Raw genomic sequence first — 26,917 nt, 5'->3', positions numbered from 1 at the left:
TTTTAAACTCTTGGTGTTCTTTTGTGTAACAAGTCTTGGAGAGTCTGTGGAAATGGATTTTGCAATGTTCTTAATTTTTCCCCTGGAACAGAGTAGCCACAATGAATAGGGCCAGCACTGGTGCACAGACTCTTAGATGGATGGAGTCTTGTAAAAGTGTTCATTAGCTTAAGCTGGGTCAGCACCACATAAAATGATCTCCATCCAAACTGTTAGGTCAAGTGTGTTTACTTCAGACCCAGGTCTTTAGGTCTTTAAAAAAGTTGGACTGTGTTTTTGTCCCAATAAAAATGACTAGAATTTACCTGTTATCTTTTTTAAAGTTAAGCCCCACTTGACCAGATGCTTTTCTTTATTCATTAAGTAGTTCTATGTGAGTTGACACATTGATAGGAAATAGGGCTCAGGACGAAAGAAACCTTTTCACACACTAGGGAAGAAAACATAAGGAAATAGAAATCTTCCTCTTCCACATACTAGCTTTACCACCCCATGAAAAGAAAGCTTTTGGCTGTGGAAGATAGAAGAAGCTTTGTTTTTGATGATACTATAATAACACTTAATTATACTTATCTCACTGCATGGATTCACGTAAACTTTGAGTCATACGTCATCCCAAGATATAGAACACTGTACAGTAAAGGCATAATATAGAAAAGTAGATCTAGAAAGCCACAAGCCAATGTGAGAGCAGGAGTCCACTGTATTTTGTGCTAGTGATACTCCTTTGACTTGGGCAGCAGAGACAGATGGGTGGGTGTGAAGAATTGTCTCTATCCTCTCTGGTTATGTTAAAACCCTGTGTTTGGACCAGGGTGATTTTTTTTCCCTCCAACTGTTGAAGTCACATTCTCGTGGAGGACCCCATCCAATGCTTCAGCCTCATAGTTCCTGACACCTCTTTCTCGAGCAACCTCCACCTCAACTTCACTTTTGCAGCTGCTCCCATAGCAACTACTGGCCCTTGTCATCAACTGGAGTTGCTCCATTTTTGAAATCCTGAACTCTGAAATTCTCCTTTCTGACCACAACCTCTGATCCTTCTATCAGTCCTCACTCTTTCATGCCCTTGATATATGTTCTTTGGTCTCATTGGGACTCTTGGTCTCTTGACCTTTCCTTATGTGAGCAGTATATCACTCCCTCCTAACTCCATTTCTGTTCCTACCTTGTTTGTGCAACCATTTCAACTCTGCTCTCACAAGCACGTTCAGTTCTTTTAGTCCTTTGACTTGTTTTATCTGTCTTTCTAATCTCTGGCTAATAATTTCTCTCTTACTCCATCACCTTCTCCCTCCCATACCTCCTTCCCTCCCCCCATCCACATCTCCCATCTTCTTCTCTCCTTGTCTCCTCCTCTTCTGTCTTCTCTGTATCTGTCTTTGTCTCTGTCTCTCTTCATTTCTTATCCTCGGCTTCTAAGCACTATGGAAGAAAATTTTCTAACTAGGATGAGCTAACCTACCACATTAAAAATCTGTGCTTTCCAACCTCATCTAGATGGTGAAACTGTTTGGAAATCCCAGCGCCAGGACTATGGTGGGGGCAAGTGAGGTGTCTAGAATGCAGAATATGAAGAAACATTCACTGTTGGAGCCAACTGTGCATTTGCTGGACGCTGAGAATGAGTGCTTCCCTAAATTTTGTGCCCTCCATGCTTCACTGGCTCATTTTAGTCCTGACCCTGACATTTACTCATCTCTAGTTGCCTCTATCATGTGCCACTAGGGTTAACCATTTTAGTCTTCATCACTGTCCTCAGTCTAGCTGTTCACTCATACTGGAAGATGACTTTTTCTATTTCAATGAAAATTGCTAGTTACCAGATTTGAATTCCCTCCACTTCTATCTTGCCACCAAACATACTTAATCCCTCAGCTACTTTCTTTCATTCTGTTTTCCTTAAGAGATGTTCCATACTCTTCCACCTTTATTTGTGGTCATATCACTTCATGAACCCACTAGAATCTCACCATCAATTGTCTTCTTCCTTTCTTGCATTGGCTTCTTGTAAATATTATTGAGTGTCTTCTTTACTAAAAAGAGTCTTTTCTCAACCAAACCTCCCATTTGAGCTAATCCTAATCTCCAGTGTTTGTGAAGAATGGTCTACACTCTTCCTCATCCTCAATTTGCTACCCAAGTAATGTCTAATTTTTTATCAGACATATGCTCCCATCACTATAACATGTATTCTTTTGCAATTGCTGGTGATCTCTCAGTGGCTACATTCATTGATTCTTGTAAGTCTTTATGTTATCCAACCTCTCTGACTCTGCTCTCCCTGGTTATGAGATGTTCCATTCTGGTTCCCTGCTCATCTCTCTGGCGCCTCTTCCTTGGTCACCTTTTCTGTATTTTCTGATATCCCTTGCACATATGGTCCTCATATGCAGCTGGTTCTCAACTTTCATACTGGGTCTTCTTATTTTACAGCACCCTCTTCTCTTGAGTGACTATCAGACTTGTGGCTTCAGCTACCACCTGCACATCCCCTCATGAAACCTTGTCATTATTTCTACCTGAGATTTCCAATTGAACTCTGGTTTATTTCTTCAAGCACAGTATTTCTAAAACCAAACTATCTTTCTTTGTAAATCTGTTCTCTTTTTATATTTTCTCCTCTCCATGAAACCATAGTTATTCACCCAGCTAACCAAGTTAGAAATCTAAAATAATTTTTTAAGAAAGCAAACAAAATGTTATTCTTTATTTTTATAAAGCATTCAAAAAGCCCACTACATACTTTTTTTTTCCACCGCATACTTTTTTTTTTAAAAAAAATTGTAATTCCAGTATACTTCACATATAGTGTTATATTAGTTTAAGGTGTAAAATACAGTGATTCAACACTTCTAACCTTGCTCAGTGCTCAACACAGTAAGTGTACTCTCAAACCCCTTTATCTCTTTCACCCATCTCTCCACCTGCCACCATCAGTTGGTAACCATCAGTTCTCTATAATTAAGAGTCTGGTTTCTTTTTTGTCTTTTTTTCTTTGTTTTGTTTCTTAAATTCCACCTATGAGGAAATCATATGGTATATGTCTTTCTCTGGCTTATTTCATTTAGCATTATAACCTCTAGATCCATATGTGTTATTGCAAATGACAAGATTTCATTCTTTTCTATGGCTGAGTAATATTCCATTGTGTATATATGCTGTATCTCAAAATAATTTTTGAATTTTTCTTTTTCATCCCCCTTCATACCTAACTAGTTGGCCATCAAAATTTTTTTTTTCAGATTTCTACACTCTGTTGACATCATAGTTTAATCCTGTATTATTTCTTGACTGAACAATTTCAGTAAGCTCTAACTGGTACCTTGGCCTTGCCTATAGTCCTTCCGCTTTACATCTTTCTGAAACACCAGGTTTGGTATTGTTATTCTCCTGATCAAAAACCTTTGGTGACTCTCTGTGACCACGTGCAACTTAGATCCAAATTCACTAGCGTGGTATTCAACATCTTTATGATCCACCTCTCTGGGCTCCTTTCTTACTTCTTCTTTTTTAGCCACATATTCTCTGGAACTCCAGCCACACTGCTTTATAGTTCTCTTGTCTTACACAGACTTTATCCAGTCTTCTGTTAAAGCATATGTTTATTGTGCTGGAGATAGTAATATATATCTCTGTTCTTCAAGGCTTTGAACTTCTTAATTTCAGGAGTCAAGCCTTGGTCATGTTAGCAACCCTTGTGTTTAACATGGAACTTTATATATGGTAGGTATTCAGACATGTTTATTGAAAAAATAATTGTTCCTACAGTACCTAAATGGATAACTTGGGCAGTTGCTTCTTTTTCTTGGTCTAAGTTGTCTCCTCTAAAGAGAAAGGAATTGGACTAGAGGGTCTCAAATTTCACTAAATTTCTGTGATACTGTGGTGGCAGGGGACATATACATGAAGCTTATACCAGAAGTCTGTTGAAGCACTGCAGAGAAACAACTTGTGGAGAAAGCAAGGAAGAGGAGTAGGGCAAAGATAAAAGGGAAGATAAATGAGAAGAACATTAAGGATGAAAAAATAGCCCTGCTGAATCTCATGCCTTCAGAATTTTGTAAAATTCATTAGTAAACATTTCTGACATATCTGCTATATGAAGGCCATAGTTCTACTTACTGTGGGGATCATAGTACAAGTTTAAGAGATGATTGTTGCCCTGAATGAGCTTTGCTCAAGTCCATGAGAACTGTAGCTATACAATGTTATGATTATCAGGATGCTTGAGTGAGTGTTTGAAATTATCTAAGATAAGAAGACCTGAAGAAACAGAGTCTTTTGGGGGTAGATGGGCATCCTCTTAGCCAGTGTAGCCAGTAGCATTTATAGTCTTTTTGTGTGATTTACAAAATGGTATCCTCTCTTCTGGCTTGGATGATGGAGTGTGGAGTAGATTTTCCATTTCCATTCCCCACTGGCCTGGGGCAAAACTCACACAGCTCTGTGTGGAGATGCTGCTCCTTGCTTCCCTCCCCGAGAGAGGACCTAACAAGGGCCATTGACACTGTGATGCCCAGATGTCCCATGAGGCTCATTGTTCTAGCGGCTGGCCCTCACAATACTGATTCAGTCATGGTGGGGTTGATCAAACATGTACAAGGGTCACTGGGAGCTCAGTTCAGTGTTTCTTTACTTTTCCTTCCCTCCTGCCTAAAGTAAGATTACAGAACTTGGTGATTCCAGGAGAGTTCTTATGCCAAAGGATTGATGCTGGTAATGGAACTCCCCTCCTCTCTACCTCTTCCTCCATACATACCCTGCCTGCCTGGCCTCAGCCTGTGCAGGACCCTGCTGTTGCTGTAGCGGTAATGGATGTGCCCAGAAAAGTTCCAGAGGCTGGGTTGTGACTTTTGCTCTGCTGGACACTCTGGCAGACCTGGGGCTGGCCAAGGGAGGGGCCCCTGAGGGGACTGTGATGGGAGGGGACTTTAGTACTCAGTGTCTTGCTGTCTGCTGTGGTTTTTGGCGAGTAGGAGAGAGCCTGTGAGTGAATAAAGGGCCTTCCAGTGGACTCAGTGACCTTGCTGGGATGCCAGGCCTCTGTTCCTTCCTCCTCCATTGCTCATTTCTCTCTTTCCTCTCGACTTCATTCCCTGGTGGGCCGGCTGGGAATCAGCGGAGGGAAAAAGTAATTGAAGTGCTTAAGAGGAATTGTTTGGGGTAGGAGGAGGCAGGGTCAAAAGGAGAACAATTAAGAAGCGATGTGATACAACTGCGCAGAGAAGAATTTAGTATGAATATAATGATCAATTTCCTAATAATTAGGTCTCTTAGACGGCAGAATAGTTCCCCAAGAGGCAATGGTGGGAACCCCATTGCTTGGTCATTTCTAATTAGACTGGAGAAGCACTCACAGAAAATGCTGCAGAGGAAATCCCCCATGCTGGGGGATGGGCACGTGACCCAGGGGGGCCTCCACTATCTCTTATTTCTGTGATTCATTGATGAGCACATAATTCACTGATTAGTTAGGCAGCCAAACTTTAAAGGGCTTATTGGTTTCTCACCTCAGATCTGGACCTTTTAAATTGACCAGATCTCTTATCTTCAAAAGGCATATTCAGGGCAGGCAGTGACCTAGGCCAGGGCAGATGTTACCTCATTTCTACCAAATAAGTTTAAACGGAGGAACTGGGCTCCATTCTTCATTCTCTATCCAGCGGTGTGGACAAATTTGAGGTTTTACCTTGTGATGTCTCCCTCTGCTTGTGGACCTGCAGGGTACTTATGAATTTGATTTGGAGAAGAAATATTCTTAACCAGCATCTATTTGGTAATTGAGTGCTCTACCAAGAGCCAACATAGCATGCTGGTTAAGTGCACTGGCTGTGGAGCCAGCCCATCCAGGGCTGGTCCTAGCTCAGCTCTTTGAGATGTGACTTTGGACCAGTTACTAACTTTCTATGCCTATTTCCCCCTCTGTAATATGGTGCTCATAAAAATAGCTACCTCATTTGGTTGTCGTGAGGATTAAATAAGTTACTATTGGGAAAATACATAGGACTGTTTCTGTCAAGTACTTGACGATCAGTGGCTGTTATTATTGCTAAATTATAATCACTGTTGGGAAATATGTCCTCCTTTAGAACTCCTGAATTTGTTAGCTCTCTATTTACCCTATACTGTTCGGAGTGGATTGACTCTTCTGGATGTCATTAGCCATTTGGGCATTTGTCCCAGCTGTCATTTCTTGAGTCTCTCCTAGGGCAAGGGGAGAGACAGACAGTCCTTGCCCTCAAAGGATAAATGATCTTGTGTTTGTACATGTGTTGGGGAGGGGGGATGTGGATGTTTGGGGTAGAAGAGAGCAAGAGCACAGATACTAAAAAGTTTGTGGAATGCCACAAAAGACTCTCTTGTGGAAATACCAAAGACGTGTGGCCAGCGGTCCAGGGCAAAAGCATCATGGTGGAGGTGGCGAGGAGCAGGCCCTGACGGCTGGCAGAGAGCACTCTTGGTTGATGTGGAGCTGGGCGCTTGACTAGAGTCTCAGGTTCACAGAGGACAGGCCAGACAGACCCACATGATGGTATCGTGCAGGGCCTCAACTGCCAGACAGAGAACTTCTGTTTCCTTTGGTGGGTAACAGGGATCAAGAGAGAATTTTCAAGTGGAGAGCCCAGAGCAGAGTTGTGCTTTCCAAAGGCCCATCTGTGCAGGGGTTTGGAGAAGACAGAGTCTGGGGCTGAGGCGGTCAGACAGGAGGCCCAGCGTGCCCCACAATGGTCTGTATGCAGTCGGGCCCTGGAGCTTTGGCTTTTCGTGTCCAATCCTAGGTACCTTCCCTGGGTCTCCTAACCTACCCAGGGCCAGGAACCTGGCTGGAGTGCACAGGACCACCTTTGCGAGAGCCCAGCATTCATTAGAACATGCCATTTTGTCTTTTCCTTCCAGGTTTACAGAAGCAGTACAGTGGGGCGGTTCCAGAACTGTGGGGGGCGGGGAGGGGGCTCTATGGAAGTGATGCAGGCACACCTCATTTCTTCAGTCTCTCTCATTTAAGGCCGCAAAAGCTGTTTCTTGTAAGAATCCAACCCAGATATTTATTTGGGGACAAGGAGACATTTGCTTTGTGTCCGGTGGAAGATAAAGAGCCCTTGGGTGTCCTTGGAGAAAAGAGGTGGCTGAAGTTTGTCATTAGAAGGAAGGAAGGAAAGATGCGAGGAAGCAGTGGAAGGAGGAAGGAAGCAAGGAAGGAAAGGAGACAGTTACTGGATACCCGTGCCCGGATACCTTGCCACGCACACCAACTTCTACTTTTTCATTCGCCGCATCCTAATTCCGCTGTGGCAAAGAGGAAGACGGTGAGGCTTGTGGGAATGAACTAACTTTTCTGACTCAGAGCCCCTGTTCGTCTGCCTCAGGATGATCCCTCAGTAGGCGGCTGTGTGTCGGGCAGAGACGCCCAGGCAGCCCCCAGGGGGAGTCCCAGCTTGAGGCTGGGCCTCTGCTCTACCCTCTCCTCCACCCTGTCAGTCTCTTCAGGGCAGCAGAAAACAGTACCGGACGGGTGGGGGTAGGAGGTGGACCTCATGCCCACGTGGGTCTCCACGTTGCTGGCCTTGGGGCGTGGTCACCCTCGGCGTGACCTTCCCTCTCCCTCCTCTTCGAGAGCCTGCTGCCTTCCTCAGTTTCCCCACTGCTGGAGCCTACAGAGCAGGGGGGGAATGGGAACCACTCCGGCCGCATCTCAGCATTCCCTCCGTGGCAGCCTGAGGACTGCTGCAGAGAGCCCACCACCTCCCCACTCCCTGGGTCTGGGCGGCATCTGTCAAATGTAAGGGGCACAACTATAAACTGTCTTCCGACGGGCAGATGTGTGCTGTTGCCAGCCTCGACGGTGTTGAGACGTTCACGTGGCCTCTGCTTAGAAGAGGAGCCAAGAGGCTGTTTGTCCCCAGTGTGACATTTGCTTTTCTTCTTCTTCTTTTTTTTTTTTTTTACTACTTTTAAATTCCAAGATTTTCCCTGAGTTGCTTTCTCCCCTTTTGCCTGAAACCGACATGTTCTTGAATATTTTCTCTACTAAGTGTCCTACAATCACACCCATCTCCCGTCTCCCGTGGTTATCTTTCTCTGGTTCCTAAAGCATCACAACACTCACTCTGCCTTTCTGAATACAGGGATTTTGGGGGGAGAATCCTCCCCCTACCCCCATATCTTTGTAAGGTTCAGGTCATTCTCTTTTACTATAGAGAGTTTGTGTGTGTGTGTGTGTGTGTGTGTGTGTGTGGCTGAACAGGAGGCCCACTTGTTGGAGGGGAGTGGAAGGTTCTGGTGCTAATTGAGGCCATGCGTTTTGTACTTGGGTGCCGGCTGGTGAGGCAGATTTAGAGGACTATCGGGAATCTTAGATTAAATACCATTAAAGCCAACTTCTTATACCCCTGCTGTTCAGCGCACACGTGGGGAGAACGGAGATCGGATGTTCAGGATTCTTGTTTGGGAAAACCATATGGAAAAACCACACAGCAGTAAGTCTATAATCAGGGCTTACAGCATGTGGCCTGTTGGGTGCCAGTAGTGTTACTTCTCCCCCCCCGCCCCCCTCCAGAAGGTCCATGGGATTTGGTTCTCTGATGAGGAAACTGAGCCCAAGAAAGGAGGTCTTGTCCACATGGAGGGTTGGGAGCACATTTCCCCTTTGTAGTACTCAAAAGTAGAGTTCTCTAAATGTTTTTTTTTTTTTTTCTGTAGGTATTAAAGTTATCATTCTCAAGGTGTTTTCATATATATTATGTTGATCCTTACAACAATCCTGTTGGAAGTGGGTAGAGGTTTTATATATCCCTTTCCATTAGAGGAGAACGCAGCCTCCTGGAGAGGGGTTTGGTGACCTGGGCAGCATGAGCAGGGGTTGGCTACGAATGGAGGGCGGTTTGTGTGTTGCACAGAGGTGCCGGGCCAGCATGGTGAGAAGAGCCCGGATCCAGCCTGTGCTCTGAATCCAGTTGTGTGCCTAGGCATGGGGCTATCTGCTGGGAGAAAGGGGCACCCTTCTCTGGTACCACAAAGGCTCAGCGTGGGCCTTCAGCGCCCTAGCCTGGCCCTACTATCCCTGACTCTTGAACTAGTTCCGTCTCAGCACACCGCCTCTCCTTTGTCCCTGATTATATACTGTGGTCCCCAAGGCCTTGGCATTTTCATGCTCTGAGCAACCTTGTTAATTCTGTGCTATCAGTGGGAAAATTTTTCTTATTGGTCAAGATGGGAATGTGCAGTTGAGCAATGTTCCAACACAAGAGGAGTTTATAAGTGGAATTAAAATAAATATAGGGTATTTATCTTGGGGAATATGTGGTAACTCAGGTTTAGAATAGCATGTTTACAACATGTAGGCACTTCTGGAAGCAGTGAGTTCATTTCCTGCTGGGCAAAAGATCTGTGCTTCATTCAGTAGAGTGGCATTTGAAGACCTCCTATGTCTACTGCGGAACATAATGATAAAGACCCAGGGTCTGCTCTCAAGGAGTGCCCAGTCTAATGTGAGAATTAGAAAGAAGTTCAGTGATGGAGAAGGCGGTCCCTGTGCTGTCATTAGGGCTGTAATGAGGGTGAGAAAGGACAGAAGGTATAGAGAGAGGTCTGTGGCCACATCACCCCGAATGTGCCCGATCTCATTAGAAGGTGTAGATAGAGCAGTGATATGTGTGCAGCTCGGGCGCAGACAGTGCAGGGCCAGTGTGGCGAAAGAGTGTGAAATGGGGGCGCAGGGAGACTGCGGGAGAGATGGAGCTGTTGCCCCAGGTCCAGGTGGGCACTGCAGAGCTTTGGACTTTTTCATGTGGGCAGTGGGTGGCCAACGAGGGATTCAAAGGGGCAGAGCGAGGGGGTTCTTTTCATATGTTAGCAGGAGGACCACTCCGGTCACAGTGTGGAGCGTGGAGTGACTGCAGGGCGGCCAGCCCAGGGGCAGGAAGGTTGCTGCGGGGATCAGAGGAGAAACACTCAGGGTCTGAAGGGAGGAGGTGACAGCAGAGCCCTGTTAATAATTTTTAGGTCAAGTTTTTGAACGTCTGCCAAATGATAGCACGCATTTTTTATTTCCACCAACCCCCCTGGAATGGACCGACAGACGTGTCAACTCACTTGAGCAGAGAGGAGTGGAGGGAGGGGGAGGGAGAAGGAAGAAGGGGGTGTGAAGAGGGAAGGCCAGGAGAGGCTCCTTGAGGGGGTGCCTCCTTTTGTGCTTTTCGCAGAGGCATTTTTGTTTTCTTTCCTCCTCCCCTTTGAAAGAAGGGTAAAGACCAAATGAAATATCTGCAAATGGCATAAAAGCAGAAATGGGATTTTTAAACAGAGCACATTAACAACATTAAAAGCTTTTGTCTGCATGACAGCCAAATGAACATATAGGGTTGTGGACTGGAACAGTTTATATTGTAATGGCTTACAATACCCCCTGCAATGAGAGAATGCATCATTTTTAGAACTATTTGATTCACTTAATATACAGGCTGATGCAAACTGTATATAAAAAACATGTAAAACAGCATCAATGAATTTCAAAGCGAGCAGCAGATTTTTTCTTTGCAAAAACCCTGTCTTCTATGAAAGACTGGTTTTAAAAAATGAACTGTGTTAATGACACGTGTAAGCTTGATGCATACAAAATATTTTTTCTTTTTTTTTTAATGGCCTGCAGAATAAATTTGAGCATCAACACAATGCTTCACAGGCTTAACATTTCTCAGCTGCTATGAATCATCAGCGCTAATGTATTCACAACAGACGAGGACCAACTGCTGCTATCAAAGGACTTGCTTGAATAACTGTAATAACTGGAAAATTATTTTGATAGCCTGAAACAATCTTATATATCACAGAACTTTATTAAAATAATATCAAATCAAATTAGCCTGTATCCCCATAATGAATTAAGTAACAGGTTATGCTGATATTAATCTCAGCTAGCTTGCAGGCATTGCAGCAGGAACATTTAATAAGTTGGTCCCTGTTGCTCTGAACTAGCAGAAATCCTCGAATACCCATGCTTATTCAGAGAAAATACATCAAAAGGCTCTCTCTAAATAATGTGCCCATTTTTGTGCCTTTGGTGAAATTATTCATAAGGAGGGAAAAAAAATCTTTGGAAAATCTCCTGAGAATTCTGATTAGCTGTTGACCTGTAGAAGAAGCTGTTTTTCATAATCCCCTAAACACTGTCTAATTCTTGCCTCAATCAGCTCTGGAAATGCTGGCTTTACCTTAAAATAATGTGATAATGTTTTCTTATCATCTTTAAGTGAGACAGGCAGTGGCAAGATGGTTCTATCACTTTATTTTCCATATCCCATAGCATAGCTCCGATTTAAGCCCTGATCTTTATGGGGCTCATAAATGACCTCAGCCATTTCTGGATGTGCTGGTATGTGGCAAAGGGGTGGGGAGGGCGAGGCTGTGAGCCTGAGTATGTTTGCTTCATGCAAACGTTGGTGAAGAAGTGCCTCTGCATTCGGTGCGTCCCTGTCCTGTTGGTCCTGCAAACTTTTCCAGTTCCACCAGCTTTCTCCATTTCCAAGGGAATACAAAAAGAAAATGAACATGAAAGCCAGAGATGTTGGTTGAGAGTGCGTTAGTCACAATTAAAAAAAAACAAATAGACATTAATGGGGCAGGGGAGGCATCTACTCCCATTCCACCGAGTTCCCGCCTGCCTAGGTCTCCCTCCCTTATTCCTTGAGTAGTTTTTCTAGGTCTCGCTGCCCTGAGAAGACCCATGTGCCATACTTCAGAAATCACCGCTTCACCGTGGGTGGGGAAGGCCCTGTTCCTCTGCCTCTGTTCCTCCCACATCTTCTAGCACAGGGCATGGCTCCGAACGCTCCATGGCCAGTTGTGGCATCTCCTTTGTCAGATGGCGCTGGGCCAAAGCCTGTCCAGCAGAGTGAATTAACTAAATAATAGCAATAATGATGAAAAACAATAACAATTTTGATCCCTTCGATTGAGTGGCACTTGAGCCACTCTGTTTAAACACGGTCTCCATCTCTTCTCCTGGTCTCCAAGCAGCGTTCCCGTGCCCATCCTCGGAGGCCCTGTGGCTCACTATCTCAGACCCCGACTCCTGAGGGACCGAGTGGGTGCCCTGGAGCTCCCCTTGTAGGTCAGCTCACAAGTTGCTAGAGGAGAAATGTGTTTTCTTGATGATGATGAGAACCGTGATGAGACATGGCCCCTGTGCTTGAAGAAATGGGATTGTAAAAACTACCTGAAGTGGCTGAACTTTTAACTGTGCTAATTATCTGTAACTACCCCTGGGAGCCAAGCTCCCCATAGCGAGCTTGCTGGGGCCTCACAAGTTTAGCTATTCTGCAAGTGGCACCAATGTTAGAGTCTAAACAGACAGTGTGACCTTCAGAGATTAATCAGTTAAAGCGTCCCTTATGAAGCTGTTTTAGATTATTCTTGACAGTAGCTGTTTTTGACAGGAGAAGGTCAGAATCAAAGTCCTTTTTCAACCATTGTAGGACACACGTCTGCATCAAATGTAGCAAACATGCAGAAATCATTGAGGAAAGGTGCGGGCGTTGTTTTTAACTCCCCATTTTCATGCTTTCCTTTAAAGCAGAGACGTTTGGAACATGACAAATGGGGAAAAATGTTTTCCACCTGTATGCCCAAGCCTATCTGTGGAGACACATAATACCCCTTTGCGCAGAGTCTCTAACATATTTGAACATTTCCCCCTTTGATGTTGAACCACGGGTCTTAAGTGCGCTCCCCACAGTCCACTTTTACTCTGTGAGTCAAATTGAAGTTCTTGAAATGGGGCCGATGGCTTTGCTGGAGTGTGAATGTGCTCTCATTCTATAAGAAAGAGTAACCCAATCAGGGCATTGTGTTTCAGTTTCTTTTATGAAATAAGTCACTTTCTGGCGATTGCTGTTTGCTTTTGAAAGCTGTAAGAGTCAATTTGGGGTCTAAGGGGCTGGAGAGGAAGCCCCCAACTGCTGACAATTGCTTCTTCCTCCGTGTGAGTTTGAAGCTATTGTCCAGACAAGAGAATGTAGGGTAAGTCTGGCCTGATGCAGGGAATTCCTTATTTCAAACACACGTCATAGTGTTTTCTTCAATTCAGTTGGATGAACCTAGGTGTATAAGAGATTTAAAAGCACAAATATAACTCAGTCCCTTTATCAGTGATCAGTTAAGAATCAATGTATTTTCAAGGAAAAAGTAGCATTTTCCCTTTGGCAGGCACTTTTCTTTCTTAAAGTATAAGATTTTGCTTCTGTTGGTGAATGAGGAGTGAAGGTGGCCTGCCACTACCATGGTTTTCTCTTGAAAACCAATGACAAAAAAGAATCCTACCGTCTTGGAAACTTTGCAAAGAAACAGTGGTGACATTCCCTGCTTTTAAGAAAACACACACATTGTTTTGACTTTGATGTTTAGAAGCCAGAGATTCTGAAGTGGAATTAACTTTTTCTTCTTTACCTGATGGCGGATGCAGTCAGGAGGGCTGAAAGCCCCCCAAAAAAGCCTGCGATGCCTTCACAGCCTGTCTTCTTCACCCCAGTGGAGATGTTGGAGAGGAAAGAATCATCTTTTAAGCCCTAGAATTCTGAATTTCTTTCAGAAGTAAAGTTAATCAATCTTCCAATCATGAGTATAGTATGTGCTTATGTGGAATACTTATGTGCTCGAATCTGTGCTGAATGCTTTTGGTGGTTTATAAAATAGGATTTCCTCTAATCAGGGCCCATGTCTAGTTTAAGAGATATAAAACAAGTCAAGTATGATACACAGTGGACTTATCTTTCACATAAGGAATTCTTACACCTGGAGAAACCATTTATGTGGTGCAATTAAGGTAGGAATTTGAGGTCTTCATTTATATCTCCATCCTGTGATATTTACTGTGTGACTGGCAAGTACCAGACGCTGTCCACAAACTTAAAATGGTACCCTCAGGTGCAAAGAGATATCATCTCATTAGAAGCCCATGTGTGAACAAGTTCAACAGCAATGCAAGGGCTATAGGTATAGGAGTCACATCCACAGATGTTCTGAAGATATGCAGGGAAGAGAGACCTAATTATGAGGTCAAGAAGGCAGTCACCTGTGGCTGCCTATTGATCAGATTAGGTATTTAACCAGTTCTGAAAGTCTTCCTTACAGTTATCCAGTTGACAAAAAAGAAAGTCTTGAGCTCAGTTAGCAGGTTAGTGTTAATGAGCCTATGATGGTAAATTGTAATGAAATATGAGCAACAGGGATGCCTGGGTGGCTCAGTGGTTGGGCGCCTGCCTTCAGTTCAGGTCCAATCCCAGGATGTGGGATCGAGTCCCACGTCAGGCTCCCTGTGAGGAGCCTGCTTCTCCCTCTGCTTATGTCTCTGCCTCTCTCTCTCTCTCAGTCTGTGTCTCTCATGAATAGATAAATAAATCTTAAAAAAAATAAATCTGAGCAACAATACCAAGTGCCATTTATTAAGCTCTTATTCTATGCTGAACATTACAATGATGTCTAATGTCTAATGGTGCTGAGTGATTTCCATGTACTGTCCAACTTAATCCTCATTACAACCTTGTAAGATGGGTACTTTTATTCCATTTTACAGATGAGGACATTAAAATTCAGAAGGAATTTACTTGCCTAAATGTTAAGTGGCAGAGGTGGAATTGACACCAGATCTGTTAATAGAAGTGTCAGGACCTAGATGACCAGGGTGTGCCACTTGGGTTCAACCTCATGTTTTTCAGGTCCCTGTAGCTGGGAGGGGAGCTGGCTCTCACAGTCCTGTGGCTCTCCAGCAACACGTGTCTGAGATTTCACAGGATGAGAACCTGGAGATGTTGGTTCAGATCCATCTTCTATGCTGGGATGAGACCACCAATTTATCTCTTCTGGGTGGTGGGTTTGAGGAAAGAGCTGAATGATCATTCAGTGACCATAGTGTATGGCATATTGCACTTGACTTAGGGAGAAGTGGGAGCAGCAGAGAGTACAAAGACAAGAACCTAAGACTGGAATGTTTGTCACTGGAGGGACAGCTTGTTTGGGGAAACACAGAGGGATGGGAGCTTTTTTACACAGTCACTAAGAGGCAATGGGGATATGGGGCTCAGCAGTCACCATGGCTCTACCAACTTTCTGGGAAAATAATTGCTAATCAGTGAGCTGCCAGCCACTTGTTTAATTTCCCCTTAGGCTAATTGAACTCTGATCATAAACACCCCAAACCAGTGCTCTCTGACAAGAATGCCTGTGAGCTCAGTGCTCAAGGATGATGATAGTGTCTAGAAGGTGTGGGTGAAGAAGGTCAAGAGGAGGAGACGTTTATCACTGATTTGAAGCAGCTCTTCCCTTAGGTCACTGCCTCTGCTGTTTCTCAGTGGGTGGTGGGGCTCTCAGGGGCTCAGAGTTGCTGTCCCCCTCAGCTCCTAGAAAGACCAAGGAGTTCTGTTCATGGTTGGCTTTTGTGGGCTTCTGAAAACAACTTCTTGACAAAACATACTTCGCAGTTTTCAACAAGCTCTCCAAACATCCAGCTCAGAAATAAGTATCGATCCCTTCCAACGATGAAAAAGATCTGATAAAGACTTAATATATTCCTAGAGCTGGTGGGTGACTTCAAGTAATAGAACAAAGATGAGCTGTGTGATTCTGAGCAAATCACCTCACCTCTCTGAGCCACAGCTTTCTCTTCTGAACAGGGATAGTGATATGACCTGTTGTCAGGGCTGTCAAGAACATTAAAGAAGACCCTTAACACTGTCAGCTCTGGGAATTCCTGCTAAGGACAAAGCCCCTTCTGGTCTTTCAGAGAGAAGCGAGTCCAGAAGCTGAACTCCTGTGGTCAATTCTTGGTTTTTCCCTGAGTTTGTTTTTAGGAGCGGGGACATGGTTCACATAAAGATGTCACATGGTATTATTAGGAAAACTGCCCATTTTTTTTTTAAAAAGAAGTTTTTGATATTTTTAGCTAAGCATGATGCTCATAGATGTGGTTCAGATCCATCTTCTATCCTGGGATGAGACCAGGCCTCTGCCTCCTGATTCAGAGCCGAAATGTCCATCCAGTGTCCTCTTCTAGGTCAGCCTGGCTTGTCAGCATGTTTGTCCACCTCCGTACGTGGGCAGGTACCACAAGAGCCTCCAACCACAGGGCACTAGATGCTACCATCATGCATAGACCTCTCCAGACCCACAGACGCCCCAACTCCCAGGAGCCCTGGGCACTCAGCCTGGGTTATCAGTGTGAGCAGTTTCCAGAAAACCAAGATGGTGGGTCAGATTAGGACTCCCCTGTCTTCCTCTTGGATTCATTATAGACTCTGGTGCGAAAACAGGCAGTTAATATGTGGACTTCCTGTGCTTAAAACACTGAGAGTGTGTATAGATATATATATATATTTTCTACACTTTAAAAATACATATAAATGTAACACTCTTCTTTGCTCATAATGAACAAAATGTCCAAAGTAGTTCTTAAAATACATTTTGAACAAACAGAAGCTGCATCTGGAAACGTGGTTAGTGGGAAGTACAACTGTTTGGTGGGGTTTAATTTTTTTTTTCCTTTTCCTAAGCAAATGCTCTGAAAAGTTCATTTTATATCAGAACAGCTTTTTCTCGAACCTGTTTTCAAGTTAATTATCAAAAGCTTGCATCTTCTATCTCTTGCCTATGGATCCCTGCTGGGTTTGTTGTTTAGCTTTCCTTGGGAAAGAGTCGCTCTATAGAAGATCATCTACATGATGTCACAGTCCAGGGACTCTAACCGTCCTAGCTAATCAGCTTAGAACATCAGTACCTCCTTAATGTGGGATTTGGGACCTTCTGGATGCAGGGCGAGGAGCTGAACTAGTCTGCAAGCACATCACTTTATTTCTTTTGCTTTAAGCAAGAATAATTTGCCTTTTTTCTCTCATCTTTCTCCCTTGTTGTTTTGCCCCTGAAAACTGTGCAGCAAAAGCAACCTCCAGGGTGGACACTAAATCTTCTGATGCAGGCAGAGCAGTGATAACATCTGAACTGAGGGTGCTTTTCCAGGGCATGCTTGACAGATGTAGCAGGGCCTTTTAGGATTTAGTGCTGGAGCATATCTATTACCCGCGCTGCAGCACAGCTTGGCAGGAGCTGTGTGGTAATCTCCCATGAATTCGGTCTGACTTATCAGAGCTGCTGAGCAGGTTGCTGTAGGACGCAGAGGCTCTGCAGCCAGTTGGGGAAAGGCAGACCTTCTGCTGGAAGCTCTTTGAACTCTCTTCTCTGGGCACATTTCCCAGGTGGGCTTCTCCCCGCCCCAGAATGTGTCATCTGGCCCCTTTTGCTTGTGGAGATATCATGTCAAATTGGCGTTCACCCCACTGGCTTCTTAGTGTACAGTTTCAAGAGACCAAATTTAATTTCTAATATGGCTAATAGGGCCAAAGTGATTGCTTTAATGGAGTGGCAGCCTGCCGGAGTCTTTGACGAGAGGAAGTAGGGATTGTACACACCAAGATGTCTTTCTTCCGTCTCTTTCTTCCGTCTCTTTTCTTCCCTCTCTCCCTCCCTCCCTCCTTCCCCCCTTCCCTCCCTCCATGTCTTCCTGCCATCCGCCTGCCTTCTCTTTTCATCTCCGGCTCTGACACAGGCCTGTCTTCTCTCCAGGTCTCCTCACCTAGCTCCTGCCCCACGAGCCTCATTTGCTTCTCCAGAATGTGCTATTCGACAACTCTGTCCTCCTCTGTTCTAACAATTACCTTGGCATTTTATAAAAATACCAAGATTGATCACAAACACCAAATTGTTTAGATCACAGATTAAAGTTTAATTTTGGAGTTTTGCTGTAGGGTTAGAATTAGCTTCAGAGTGTGTGTCGCATAGGAGGTGCTGTAATTTGTTTTAAGGATAAGGCCTTCGGGCAGCTGTGCATAAAATGAGCATGATTCCTTATTCCCACGGTTGATTTTTGAATGGGAGTGCAATTAGAATTTTTTCACCCAGAAGCACATACAGTCAGAGCAAAGATAATACCTTGAATGCATATCAGCCTAGGAGACCTCTCCTGGAAATATATTTATTGTTCACCAAGTCCTAATGTGAAGAGATCCACGCTTTCCTTAAAAACAATAAACTCACCCTTTAATTTGAAGTCTGGTGTGTTTGTAGAGACTCTTGCAGTGTCCTTGTTATTATCAAGTGAGACTTCGATGGTGAATTTTAATGTCACTCATCGGTATGTACAACTGGTTATTTTTCTTCACAGAATAGGACCTAGAAGAAACCACACTCTGATAGAGCAGTGGTCTCTCTGTATTCTCAGTGGCTGCAGAGGTTTTCCTGCCATGCCAGGGAACCCCGCTGCTGAGTGGCATGGAGCAGCTACCTCCCTTTAAGAGAGGTATATAGATGATGCTTTTCTGATTAATGATGCTGATCACATTTGTTTCCACTGGAGGAATTTGGAATCAATGTCTGCAGAATCCTCATTTAACCTAGGGAACAGAGGTGATTGCCTCTTGGTCGTGTGGACGTCATGGTCACTGAAAACAAGGATTTGGTTTCACTGACTGCTTCGGTGTGTGTCGGGGATACAACTCCATTGGGCTCTGCGTTAGAAGTGGGGACTTAGATGCATCCTGATGAAGAGAATTCTAGCATTAACATCTATCTATATCCCTTTCTTTCTATTTAATGTATTTCTTTTAAAGAGTAGTCTCAAGAGTCTGTGCTTCTTGAGGAGGGTTTCTTTCTGGAAATCAAGATGTTAGGATACCTGTATTGATTTAGGGTTTCTAAAATTGAAAGGCCGTGTATATTTTTGGGGAGAAGAAACCGATTTCACTGAGGTATATGGTTTGAGCAAATATGTAACATCCTTGCTCCATGCCTTGTTGTCTTAATCTATATCTTATAGACTATTTGGTGTCACTTTCTAAAGGAAGTTGGAGACCATCAATTGAACAATCACCTTATCTCCCTCTGGACTTCCCTCACTTCCACCTCAGCAAACTTATCAAGTGAGTTTCATTTTCTGTCAAAAAATATGTTAAACCAAGTTTTAGTTTGGAAATTGTAATACATTTGGGTTGTGACATTTTTATTGATAGAGACAAAAGGCACCTTATTTATAGAAAAGCCTAGAGAATACAAATCTACACCAGACCTCCTTTATTGAACACTAATACACTCAAAGTAAATAGCCACCGAAGGCATTTTTGGCTCTTATATGTGATGGCATGATTTGGATAGTTCACACAGGCAGCCCATGTGTTGAAAGACTCAGGCTGTTTGTTGACCAGCTGACTTCACTTAAATATTCCAGTGGGCAGTGCAGTAGACCAGACAGGGAGAGTTGGTGTGGCCTTGGTGACTCTCACGCAAGCTATTAAGGAGATGAACACCCTTTTGGTAGGTTAGGTCCCTGCTTTCCCAGAAATACTGAAATTGATGGGAAGGTGGGATTTAGTCAGATGAAGACCCCCATTCTTCCTTGCAAAGAAGAATCCTGTGACACTTTGCTCACTCTTGAAAAGCTGTTCCCTCAAAGTTTCACTCCTTCATGCCACCATTGCTAATACAATTCTCTCATTTCACTTTTACCCTTTCTGATTTGTCCTGGGATTCAGAAAATGTCAAGCTTTATACCATCTGATTCTTTAAATAAGAATTGTTAACTTCTTCTATGTATATATACCACATGCACATATTTTTTCCTTTTTGGAAACTTAAAGTCACATTTCTTTGTGAATTGTTTTTTGTTTGTTTTCTTTTTATTTTTACCTAAGAACACACTTTGGATATCTTTGGAAATTGTAATACATTTTTGTATTACACACATTTGCACATAAGTGTCTTTCTACAGTGTCACTCTTAGCTGTGTATGTATGACAAATATCATTTAACCAACCTTCCCAGTGTTGGGTATTTGGTAAATTTCATTTTTGTCTTTGATCCATAGTTACTATACCACATAGGACTGTGCCTAAATCTTTGTGTGCATTTCTTAACTATGTCTGCAGAATAAGATTCTAGAAGTAGAATAGCTGAGTCAAAGAGTATTAAAAATTTTTAATATGTTTAATAGAATGACTCTACCAATTAATATTCCTACCAGTTGTCACATATGAGAATACATTTGTCTCAACATCTTCAATGTTGTCATTTAAAATAAATTAATAATGATTTGATAGGTGAAAAGTGATTCTGTTGTTTTGGTTTGCATTTTCTCGAATTCTTTTTTTTCTTAGAATCTGTATTTGATGTCATTCTGTAGTTCTGATTTGTATGATGATGTTCTTTTTTTTTTTTTTTTTTTTTTTTTTTTACTCCTGGAGGCAAGGGCTATGGTTTTCACTTCTTAAAACAGGAAGCATAGTGGTGAGATTGGGTAGATAATCTGCAAGTTCTTGTTTAATTGAATTAATTTGAAATGGAAGAAAAGATTGAAGACCCATGTCTCTTCTGTAGTAATGATAGTTCAGTTCAGAAATTGGGTAGAAATTTGGGAGAAGGATTATAAGTATATGAATTTCCATTAGAAGTTGGAAAAATTTAAGAAATCAAATCCAAGTTTGAAAGGATGCGAGTCAGTAAAATTTTTATTGCTAATGGTACAACCGCTTTGCAAAATAATTTGGCACTGTCTCATAAGGTGAACGTTTGCTCACCCTATGACCTAGCAAACCCACTTCTAGAAAAACTCTTGCACATATTCATAAATGTTCATAGCTGCCCTGCTTGGCCTAGCAAAAAACATGGGTATTACCTGAATGCCAATTATCAAGAAAATGATTAAATATACTCTATTATACAATGAAATACAATATATGTTATAATATGGATAAGTTTTACAAAATAATACTGAATAAACCCAGTAGGTTTCAGAAAACCACACGTCATATGATACCATGTTTTTTGTTCTCAAGAGCAAACATAGCAAGCTTCAACTTACACAAATTTGCGGTAAAACCACACTTAAAAAAGCAGTAAAAATTAGGACTGTGACTATGTTAGGAGGAGAAGAGCGTGGTGGAGAAAAGAGAGGAGAGGTATATTTGTGAGTGGGTGAAGGTTAATCATAAGTTCTAACTTTTTAATTGGATGGTAATTCGCAAATATTTTTTATATTATGCTTTATAAGTCACATATGTTATTTGTAAATTTGATTGTTTCAGATAATGTATTTAAGAGATAATAAAGGAAAGTGAAAACAGAAGAGAATGCTGGTAGCAGAGGGCAGCTTCTTAAGTTTTAAAGAAAAACTGTCTTTTTCCTTTGTTGTGGTGTCTGAGTTGTAATGGTTGCTAATTTTCTTAATGCCCACTCCTAAAACTCTCTTTTGAAGTCACTGGTGAAAGTTCTTGTTAATGGACATGTCCAAGGTGGTTTCTTAGTGCTCCTACCTCCCTCCTGTCTCCTAATGATTTCTCCTCTGACGAGTGTTGCCTGGTGGATTGGGGTAATGGGCTGGAATAACTTGGTTGGTCACTGATGCTTTTCTGGCCGGCTAACACTGTTCCCAGTCACCAGGCAGGCCGAATGGGTGACTTTTGGAAGTCACAGAGACAAAGTTATTTTCTGGTGTATGACACTTTCCTATCTGCTCTCAATTACCATTCTGAATGCAGGATCTAACTGGGTAGCTGCAATATTTTTGCTGCAAGGGAGAAGGAAGCAGCCTGAGTGCAGCAGGGAGGAGCTTTTCAAAACACAAAACTCGTCGATGTCTTCAGGAAGTTTTCATGCATGTATCTAAAACGGTTAGTTCTTTTTGACTTTTGGGGAAGTTTTTTGTTTTCTCTTTGTGTTTGGGTGATTTTGTCCTCCAGGGGACTTGGAGTGTCTGGAAATGGGGTTTTTGGTTGGGGGGGGTTCTACTGACATCTAGTGGGTGGAGGCCAGGTGTGCTGCTAAACATCCTACAAGGCACAAGACAGCCCCTGTAGCAAAGAATCACCTGGCTCAAAATATCAACAGTGCCAAAGGTGAGAAACCTTAGCCAGGATCATGTTTCCTTTTCCACTTGGGACCAGGGGTTCTTGGGGTTCCTGAAAAACAGCGTCAATGGATTCAGTAGAGGGGCATCAGACGGGTAGAGAATAGTTGTGCTGGTCTCTGACACCATACTGACATGGATTTGTGGTCCACTCCCTGGCTTTTTGTCATCCACAAGCAGTTGTAACTTGGCTGTATTACTTTACTCCAATTGAGTATAAGCCACTCGAGGGCAGGACCCATGGCCGATGCTGTTTTGTATCTTCCACAGAACCTCTTCTAAAGTGGGTGCCTTATAACATTCTGCTGAATGAGTAATGAAATAGTCACTTCAAAAGTCAAATTGAGAACTTTGTTCATGGAGGGCTAGTTGGGATGAGCTTGAGGGTTGGGAAGGGCTTGGTGTAGGGGTGGTGGCCCAGGGAGAGGTATTAACTGTCTCTCCAGGTCCTATGTTCTATGTGTAGAACGTTGTTGTGCAAGGAGTCATCTCTCTGGATTCCTCCATTCAGAGGAGGAGAGGAGTGCTAAGAGAGGCTGAGTGTTTTACACAAATTTGCACAGCAGTGTACTGGCAGATGTGAAAGAAGTTCACCCAGCTGGGCAGCAAATTTTCTCCCTAAGGACCTGCATGAGGCCCTGAAATATAGGGCTCATGGTTTTCGGGGATGATGTATGTGCATCTGAGTATGTGTGTGCACATGCACTGAATGTCAGGAATTTGAGCATACATGTTCCCTGACCTGTCCCTAGCCTTGACCCTGACCTGACCCTGACAGGGAGTTAGGTCCCTCTGTCCTGGATCCCGCTGGCACCTCCTGTACTGCCCTGACCGTAATACTTAACCATATCTTACTGGGATTGTGAATTTAACATCTGTCTTCCATGCGAGCTTTGAGAGGGCAGGAACTATATTTGTCTCGTTCAATGCTGAACACATAAAAGATGCTCCATAAATGGTTTTCTGTGAATAAATGCATAAATATTACATCAAGGCTGGCCATTTTGGGTTCAGTTCTGAGGAAGATGTTGTTCGGGTGGGGTCCTGGCTGGCGAAATAGCAATTACTAAAAGGGGTGGAATTGTTGAAGGCAGATTTTGCCTAGGTGGCAAATGTCAGGAGCTCAGCAGCTCCAGGGTAGGCAGGACTGGGAAGGTGTGGCTGGTGGGACAAATACCACCCTAGCCATGCCTTCGTGAAACCTGAGAGTCCTGATGACAGAGAACCTGGTTGAAGAGGTAGCCCCATCCTCAGTGTGATTTTTTTTATTATGGGGGGGCCACTGATATCTGTAGGGTTTTTTTGAGGCTATAATATCTGAGCAATCTTCCCATAGCCCACAGCTTGTTATATGGAAGATGAGATAGCTCATTATCCTGAAAATTCTTCAATAGCTGCTCATAATAGGGTCAGTTAAGTACAGAGTGTCTGCTATCATTCAGAATCTTCTTATTCTCATTGAAGTTAAATCCAACATTATTTTCACACACTATTTTTCTTCATCTCCCAGTCTGGGGGATGGGGAATACACAGGGCATTAAAATGGATGGCAATTCAACTTGAGACGAGCAACTCCTGCCCTAGTCGCCTTGGTGCTTCTGTAACTTCTGATGGACTCGGTTCACTGGGAGACCGTTTCAGATGGATCCTTTTGGGCTCAGTGTTTATGTAGAATGACTCTGCTCTACTGAGGGCACGAAAAGAGAAGCAGAAGAGAGAGCGGAGAGCACAAGCAGCAGGACTTTCTGTTTTCCCTGGGAGTATCTGAAAGAGGAGAGAATTCTGAGAAAGTCCTGGAACTACATTCTCCTGATGTGTGGGGCTTTCCATGACCCACCCTTTCTTGGATGCCTGGTTTCCTCACTGTCGTGAGGGTGTCCCCATCAACCCCCCTTCTGGTTTCTTGTTCATGCCGTTACCCAATATGGCAAGCCCCCCCTCCACCCTTCCATGAATCTAAGCCTGAGAATCCCTGGTTTCCCTTCCAAACCTGTTCCAGTCCCCAGTCATCCATGAAGCAAGAGGCAGAACATGGGTGGAGTGGGGGCAGGCGGCATTGCTCCCAGCTTTCCATAAGCGCATGAGTGGGGAGATAGCTGCTTTATTGTAGTAATATCTGACAATTATTGAGCACTTATTGTGTACCAGGTGAGGCTTTAAGTACTTTTCAAGCTTTATTTTATTAATTTCTCACATCACCCTTTGAGATAGGCACTATATTATCTTCCCTTTAGAGGGGACAAATCTGAGGCACAGTGAGAGTAAGCCTTTTGTTCGAGGTCATCTAGCTAGTGAGGGGGGAGGTGGGTTTGAACCCGAGCGGTCTGACCTCAGGCACTATGATCTGGTGATACTGTGTCAGATTCTATGGTGGAGTCAAAAGAGAGCTGGTTGGGGAATCAGAGGACAGAAGCGGGAGTTTTAGAATCACCTCACTTTAACTGTTGGGCTCTGGGCAAGTGCTTTTTTTTTGTTTTGAACCTCAGTGGCCTCATTTATAAAATAAGGAGAATAAGCTAGCATACATAAGAAAGCATATTCATGAAAGCTGTTGCTAAACTCTTTATGTAAAGTTGAGATTCCATATTACTCAATGTGACAGTATGAGCTACTGTTACCTGGTTCTGGGACTATCTTGCCAAGAGCATTTTGTAATCCTGTGGCCAGAGGCTATGTCTTATGCTTCTGTAATATTCCACGGGACCTCTCACTGGCCTGGCCACTGCTTACCTTTTAAAATGTGCCTTTTAATGGGTACCACCTATTTTCTTGGTTATACCCTAGTCCTCATCAATACCTATAACTGTTCCTCCTCTAAAATCTTGAATTCAGTCCTTGCCTTCTGAACACTGTACACACTATACCCTTTGTTTTCAGTATTCCCGCTTCAGTACTCTTCAGTCCCAGGGGAACCTTCCATCCGTGGACCCTACCGTCTGTCCATTGCCCTCCTTGGGCTTAGCTTCATGGTTATTGATACAAACACGTATCCTTGGATGGATGGTGCCCTGTGCCCTCTTATCTAGTCTCTTTCCATTGCACTCTCCTGTCAGAACCCCAGCTCTCTGCCTACCCTCGACCCACACCCAAGTAGCTAATGTGGCCAGAGAAATGGCACAGCTGTGCTGACTCTACATTTATGACAGCAGATCTCAGTACTGCAATTTCACCACGGTCCCTTTGTGAATATACCTGCCTTCTCGTCCCGATGCTATTTTAAACCTCCTCTCCCTTCAGAATGCCAAGTCTTAGCTCCTTTGTTTTGGGAATATCATTTCTTATTTCCCAGAGACAAACAGAAACAACTGAATGAGGATCCTTTCACATGTGCACCGGGAAATGGACTCTCCCTGCATGGGAACCTGTGTGGCGGCCTTCCTCCTGAGTGGATGCTCCCATTTGCGACGTCACAGAACTCACCCCCATGCCCACCGCACAGTAGCCATTTCTCCGGCATGCCGGGGCCTTTGTCCTCACACTTGCTGTTTTCTCTGCCTTGTGCTCTCCCTCCAGATTTTTGCATGTGTATACTTTCTGGGCCATGGGCCTGCTCACACACAGCACTCTAAACAAGCTTTTCCTGACAACTCCTTCTAAAATAGTGCCCCCTCGTGTGCCGTCACCTGCTGCCTCCTTAGTCTGTTTTAGTTTCTTCATAGCACCAATCATGTACTCTTTATTTGTTTACTGTCTGTCTTCCCCAAGAGAATGTGGACACCATAACAGTGGGGGAACTTGTCTTTCTTGTTCTCTGCTGCATTTCTAGCACCTGAAAAAGCCCCTGGCATATCATGGGTACTCCTCTAATGTCTAGCTAATGAATGAGTGAACAAAATTAGGACCATCTAAATAATCTTGGATAAATCATTTTATTTTTCTTAATTCAGAGAGAGAAAGCATGCAAGTGGGACAGGGGGCGGGGCGAGGGCAGAGAGAAGGATGAGAGAGAATTTTAAGCAGGCTCCATGCCCAGTGTGGAGCCCAACATGGGGCTCAATCTCACAAACCTGAGTCCAAATCAGGAGTTAGATGCTTAACCAACTGAACTACCCAGTCACCCCTTGGATAAATCACTTTTATTGTCAATTTTTCTCACCTATAATGTAGGAGAATTGGCTCCCCGTTGATGCCTGTTCTGGGTTCTTTCTTCCTAAATGAAGGTCATTTGGGGTAACCACAGACATCATCTATGATCCAGCACAAGTTTAGTGTATATTTAATGATCAAGGGTTCCATGTGAATCCTAAAGGAATCTGCTTGGCTGGACTTCTGCATTGTTTGGGTGAAGGTTTCTAGTCATGGAACTTGAACAGTAGAAGATAAATTGAGAATGCTGTGGACATTTGAGGACAGTAATGCCAACATATCACAAGGGAATTCAGTAAAGGCTCTTGTCCAGGTTAGGATGACTTCACAAAGCAGGCAGAGGGGATTCTCAGCCAGGCAGTAGGCTCTTGGGAGAGTGTGTGCTATGTTGGGCTGACCATCCTCTAGGGCCGTATCATATGGCTGTGTGCCCAGTGACCCCTCTGTTCCCTCACACCTCAGCCTGACCAGGTGTTGGTCCCATGGAACTTGCAGTTGCAGTCTAAGGAAGAGGGAAGCATTTGTGTTTCCAGTCTGGTTAAGGAGAGTCTGTGAACTGTGATGATGTAAATCCCAAAGTTGATGATGATGATGATGATGATGATGATGATGATGATGATAGTGCTTTTGGGGCAGCCCAGGTAGCTCAGCAGTTTAGTGCTACCTTCAGCCCAGGGTGTGATCCTGGAGACCCTGGATCAAGTCCCACGTCAGGCTCTCTGCATGGAGCCTGCTTGTATCTCTGCCTCTCTCTCTCTCCCTGTGTCTCTCTCATGAATAAGTAAATAAAATCTTTAAAAAATAGTGCTTTTGCTTGCACATGTGCCTATTGGCCATGGTACCATGTGTTTTATACATTGTCTAATTTAATCTACCTTGTGGGGATGGTAA

General features: G+C 43.7%; 1 long non-coding RNA gene across 38 annotated transcripts in view; it reads left to right on the top strand.

Annotated features, from left to right (window-relative positions):
- The window catches only part of LOC144324199 (uncharacterized), a 584,277-nt gene that overhangs the window by 170,119 nt on the left and 387,241 nt on the right, over positions 1–26,917 (top strand). For 32 of the 38 annotated variants that reach the window (XR_013389680.1, XR_013389687.1, XR_013389664.1 and 29 more), the window contains 2 exons: positions 18,860–18,962; positions 21,573–21,704. The exons of 3 other annotated variants lie outside the window; for them this stretch is intronic. This is a non-coding gene — a long non-coding RNA (uncharacterized LOC144324199). The remainder of the gene's footprint in view (positions 1–18,859; positions 18,963–21,572; positions 21,705–26,917) is intronic. 3 more of the 38 variants (XR_013389684.1, XR_013389670.1, XR_013389685.1) reach the window with 1 other exon arrangement.

This window comes from Canis aureus, chromosome 11, assembly GCF_053574225.1.
Source record: "Canis aureus isolate CA01 chromosome 11, VMU_Caureus_v.1.0, whole genome shotgun sequence".
Lineage (NCBI taxonomy): Eukaryota > Metazoa > Chordata > Mammalia > Carnivora > Canidae > Canis > Canis aureus.
This window is presented reverse-complemented; position numbering and strand designations above follow the sequence as displayed.